Source organism: Anticarsia gemmatalis, chromosome 16 (genome assembly GCF_050436995.1).
Source record: "Anticarsia gemmatalis isolate Benzon Research Colony breed Stoneville strain chromosome 16, ilAntGemm2 primary, whole genome shotgun sequence".
NCBI lineage: Eukaryota > Metazoa > Arthropoda > Insecta > Lepidoptera > Erebidae > Anticarsia > Anticarsia gemmatalis.
Window position 1 is genome coordinate 4,135,577 of NC_134760.1, and position 6,486 is coordinate 4,142,062.

Genomic DNA, 6,486 nt, shown 5'->3' on the forward strand with positions numbered 1-6,486 from the left:
AGACATTCACTGCTTTGACTACCGAAGTGCATGCTGAATATTTAGAAAACAATGACGTAGTCTCTTTCTATCGTATTTTATTTACAAATAATCTACAATAATTGTTTTATATTGCATACCTAATCATTACAACAAGCGATACAGATAACTAGAACAACGTAGATAAATGATTACGAGTGTAGTTGGAAATAATGACTCACTGAGCTCAACTGGATTAGAAGGCTGATAGCAAATTATGCGGAAATTAGTCAAGACCAGAATATCTGGAAAGTGTTAATTATTCTCATTCTGATTTCCCAAAACCTAACTATCGATTTATTGATAAAAGATAGCATGATGTCAGGCCTCACATATTTCGTATGCCCACTGATCATAAACGATCACGAAATAATGGTCGGCAAAATTTTACGATCATATTTTCTACGTGTCTGGTATCTCAATATCTCCAATCTATGACAAAACGATGTATACATTTTTGGTCGATAGTATTATTTTAAAGAGAATGTTATACATACTGGACTGGTCTGAATCATACAATGTGTGTCCAGAGGTTGAATCTTTTGTAATCACAGCAAAGAATCGTGTATTCGTTGCTGTTCATACCATAATGAGTGATATTTATTGTGCTTTCGTAAAATAGTAATTCGGCAACGAAACTTGAAGTGCTACCTACCAACGATAGAATACCTAACAACCAAGTGGTCATACTGGTATCAAACGGCCATCAATCCTTCTGTCAAGCACAGTGATTACACCGCACTTAAGCTATGTCTACGATGTCGAGCAAGCAGTTACAAGCTTCACTGGTTGTTTTCATTTGATTGATCGATGTACACAGGGTGCGTGTGAACCATGTGTCACTCTGTCCACGGCATTTTAGCCGCCCTCAGTCCAAACAATACCAGCTTTTACTATAAAACCGTTACATTGGGGGCGGTAAAATCCTACTTTTAATTTGATGAATGAAATGGACAATGCATTAAAATTGTTCGCGATCCATTTACTCTGCATTCCCCCTGGACTGTAACGGCTTTCACGCCCAGTTGAGGGCGGTGTTCCCGCTTTATACAATGACCTACATTTATAATTTTAGGGAGCAGAAATTGTTATTACAATTTATTTTAGTGGTCAACATTTTCAACATTAACAACTGGAGCTACTTTTTCGAAATAAAATATATTTACCCCCAGGCATGTTATCGCCGTTCATATCCAAACTTAAAATCTTATCGCCGATAGAATAAAGATAACTATGATATACTACGGTATAGTTAAAACTATCTACTTTGAAATACATAATCTACGTCATGTACACGCGCCATTGATCTTGGATTCTTTTAGTTTTTTAAACAGTTCTAATATAGAAAAGAAACGCATTCCATTGTGTAGACTAAACAACAGTCAGTTACCGCAAAATATTATTAATTGTTATTTTGCACATCAAACACCCACACCATTAGTACCTGAATACCTAACAAGTATCAAGAAACTGCTCTCTCATCGCAATACCGCAAGATCAAGTATCAAAAAATGTGGTCGCATTGTTCTGCTATACATTTTTTATAACATAACTGTACAAACGCCTATGATATGATAAACATGTGGTTTTATAACTACTGGTTAGTTGACCGAGGTTTTTGGTTCAAGTGATATTGAATACTTGTGAGTAGAGATTTTGGGTTCGTAGTTAATACAATCATGGGCACAGGTTTGCGATCAAATTACTTTCTTACAAACCTGCGCGGAAGAGATAAGCTGTTTACATGATGCATATTATGAAGTTCACGATCCAATGGCAAAGCACTTTTGCTGTCTGGTACAAATTGGGTCTTCAGTCTTCCGATCATTATTGATCTGAAATTTGAAACTAGGGTGATTACAATCTGTCAAAATCCTAGCATATCTACTTACCAATAGCAATCAGCGCAGAGCAACGTGGGATTTACTTAGTTAATTTGATAAGCAACTCAAAGTCTAAGTAATATTAATGCTGAGGTTTTCTTCTAATCTAGTTTGAGGAAGACCAAAAGTTCTGCTAAGGAACGAAGCCGCAACAGTGCGGCTTATGTTTTCGTTGTTCAGATTTAGTTAACGTTAATTTCATTAAATTTAGATTCTGGATCAGTAGCTGCGAAGGTTTAGTCTTAAGGAATTTCAGCCTTTGAGTAAAATTTCTTCGTAAATTGATTTTGCACAAGTTTATATTAAATTTTCTTTAAAATAAATTGATTATTTCCACTTGATTCTACCGCTGTTATTTTCATGAGTACTGACCAATGTGTTGTTTCATTTCCATCGTCACGTGCCAACGAACTCGTAAAATATAATAGGTAACGTGTCGAGTTCAAATACTTTTAATATGTTGGGTTCAAATATCTCAATTGTCTTCAAGTAGCGAACGATTGGTGACCACACAGATAGTCTTGCGACATATTGGTAACAGAATCATTGAGAGAGTAAAGATCAGTTCAAAATTTCACAGCCAGTTTCATTTATCCCTACTAATCTTGTATATTTTTTATGTTTATTCCTCAATCAAGTAAAAACTTAAGAACGGTTAAAAGTACGACCTTATACAGAAGTTTGGACTTCGCATGAAAAGTTAATAAAGAAGGTAGGTAATCAAATTAAGTAAAATTGTTTATTTAGACACAAGTCCGAGAAATTCTCGCATTGCTTCTAGATCACTGTTAATATAAAAAGTCCGCAAACAGCCAAAATAAGGTTGATTTGTACTACTCTGCTTTGACAATTTTTTTCTTTCAACTAACACAACAATATAGTTATTTTCTGTATTTGCGTCAAAACGCATGACGTATTAAAGGTATGCCTTCGATTCATATTTAAATCGATTCTTGATGACTTTATGACTAGTGGCAAGTGGTATTTGAACTGGGTCATTAGCGTTGACGTCATCCTCCCGTCATATCGCAATATTTAGGGCATTGTTTTGTATAACTTACACTTTCATCAACAGCAAATTAAAAGGCATCTTCGCAAGAAGTCAGCTGTGCTTCTGTGCTCTAATTAATAAAGATTATCGGTCAGCTGAATTGATGACATAATGAATTGGGTCTATCCCACTAGTCCCGTTGAGTTGTCCCGTGACGGGACAACTGGCACTATTTTGTCCCAGTTGTCCCGTGGCGGGACAAGTGACACTGTTTTGGTGTCAGTTGTCCCGTTGCAGAAAAATCACGGGACTAATGGGACAGACGGAAGGGTCAAACAACTGGTTCCATTGAGTTGTTGTGTAACAACAGGTACTTGGTAGTTTGGTAAGATAGCAGACGTTGTACGTTGTGTTGTAGTATATTTTTTCTTAATTTCTAGTAGATAAGTTGAAATTACATTAGGTACATGTTGAATTGACTTGAGTGTTTGAGCTGCTCCAGGGGCCTGTTAACAATATATTTTTAGTTTCCTTACATTATGTTTTTTCAAGAAGGGAATTTCCGATAAGCATTTTACATTTATGGTATGAAAGGTCATAGATATAGACACTCTTGTCAATTTAATTATAAAGTGAAAAGTCCAAATGGTAAAAAAAAACTTCTAGTGAATTTAAAGTTTACATAGAGTAGCGTACAATTCATCATCTACTATCTTACCAAAGTACCAAGTACCTGTTGTCACGCAACAACTCAATGGAACCAGTTGTTTTGACCCTTCCGTCTGTCCCATTAGTCCCGTGATTTTTCTACAACGGGACAACTGACACCAAAATAGTGTCACTTGTCCCGCCACGGGACAGCTGGGACAAAATAGTGCCAGTTGTCCCGTCACGGGACAACTCAACGGGACTAGTGGGATAGACCCAATGAATTGGGTCCCGTCCTAATTTTTTTATTGATTACGAGGAAGAACTCCTACGATGTGGAACGGTGAGCGGCATTCTCAAAGGTTCGTATAAAGTTTATTATACATGGACTAATTGGTCCAGAGTTGGAATAAATGGGGCATTGTTGCTGTTTCACTGTTTGTCGCCGCGTGTAGGATTGGCTGCAGATTAATGGAGATTAAGCCGACTGATTGGAGCCTACGTATTGAAAGCTTAATCGACATATTGATCTCGAGATACCAAAATATTAAGGTCGACTTTTGAAGTGAATATTGTAACAGTAATTAAATATGAAAGTATGGAGAACAGTTTATACTTACCTAAAAACGTTGTTCGATAAATTGCTTGCACCATTTTTTGCTTTTTCATATTATTTGTTATAGGGTCGTCTTTTATTAAACTTGATTTTCCCAATTCAATTAAACTCACCTATTATGTTACGTTTATAAACAACTAACCACACAAAATTAAAAACTTCAATAGCACTGCCAATTTTATGAATTACCTACATTGAATTATTACAAAACCACCGACTACGTATGGTCATACAAAGCCGTGCACATTGCAGAGCGGTCACTTCTAACAAAAAACTTACAAACGGGTCACGTAATTAGGAACAATAGAGTTTTGGGACAAGATTAATTGTCCCCGTCCCCAAACCTACTGACCTATCCGAAAGGAATTTCAAAAGATGTAAGAATAATTCGATTACGCCGTCCTTTTTACCCCTTTTACTCATTGTCGGTGTCTTGTAATCCTCACTAGACTGTTCTCATAGACACAAAGGATGTTCTTTCTCTAGTTTCTGGTTTGTACGACGTATTTATATTCCCACAGAGGCAACTGGTTCTACAGTTTTGATTGGATTCATAGATCTCAGACTGAATGGCTACTGGTCTGTCAATGCTTTTATTTATCTTTACAATTTGTCTAGTTCTTATTGTGGAGCACTGTCCGAGATGTTTTAATCCTTTGTGGGAATCTGTAACATGAATCGAGTTGATTTTAAATAAAAGATCACAGAAAGAAATAACAATAATATAAAAGCATACGGCCTATAGGTTCTTATACTTTGTTATTTTGCTAAGTCAATATCCTTAACTCCTTATCATCAGTAAATAAACAAAATTCTAGAATTACATTATTCTGGTGCTCTATTTGATATACCTATTTTTAGCGTGGAAATTATCCTATTAGTCTCATGGAAGAAACTTAACAGTAAACAATTACTTATCAGCACGTGTACGCCCACTGACTTGCACTATTCGAAGGTAATTGTTAATTATTAAATAGTATAGATTCATTGTTTAATGTACTGAGCCATTCTTCCAATCAAACTAATGTCACTTTAATTAACCCGAAACAAATCGCTCCTAAAATTAAACATTCCGTTCGATTAATCGATTCTAAATTGGGTAGTTGATTGAAAAATCTTAAATGCGTACGCGAATAAGTACAGTAGACCCTTCTAACGGCGAGTTCACGGTCCCTGTCTCTATATTATTCACTTCTACCGCTGACATTTACCTTTGCCAAGGGACTTTAAACCTTATTTATATGGAGTTTTACACACGTTAAGGTATGCTGCCAGCACGATCGTATCGCAACATAGCTAACCTTATTTGATATTAACCTTGCACCTGCTCAGAAACATTCTAATCTATTTTTTGTCATATCGTTTACTTTGGACGATATCCTTGCATACAAAATGGAGTGTTTGAATAGTTTTTACTTTATAATAGTTTTCGATTCGATTCGATATTGAAACGTAGGTCTACAGACGCAGAAAAAGTGTATTTTTATTCAGTAAGTCTAGAATCAAGTATAATTTAGTTTTTACTGCTTTAGTGAAAAGATAAGGTTACCACGTAACAAATTGGCAAAACTATTCCTTCTTCTTGTAAAAAATAATAACTAAGTAGGTAATTTGAAGGTCTCATAGTCTTGCTGCAAAGGCCTATCGATTCCTAACATGATCGGGTTTGATCTGACCCAGGTCTTAATAATTACCAATTCAAATATCTGGTATACTTAGGCCATATAATGAGTCGACATTGACATCAAATCTAAATGGTACTTCACCATATTTCAACGTTATAACAGCTCCGACAACAGTTATTGTTTATAATAATTACGTCACTTTACAAAAAACGATAACATTATCGCTAGTTTTTCACCTAATACAATTCCAGTAAATGGAACTGTAACAGTTTGACTCCAAAAAAACGGAATGGCGAGTCACGTTCAAGGCCAGAGCATTCACTGACCGAATTATCTGATTGATATTGGCTGTTTAGACAAATACCTTCGACAATAGCTGTTACATAAAATTAAAATTAAATGCGAATGATACGCCGTATTCTCAAGTACGTACCTACAAATTCATAGGTAGAGTGCAAGCGTGAGAGTTAAAATGAAAAAACCAAAAAAATCACGTTTGTTGTTTAATTTGTGAAAATTTCAGCTTTCTAATTATCACGGTTTATGAGATACAGCATGAAGACAGACAGACAGCTGAGGTTTAGTAACAGGGTCTCGTTTTACTATTTGGGTACGGAACCTTAAAAATGATGATTTTTAAAAGTTAACTGTATTCGGTACATTTCACCGCAATTTCATCGAAAGTAAATAAAAGTATTGGACGCC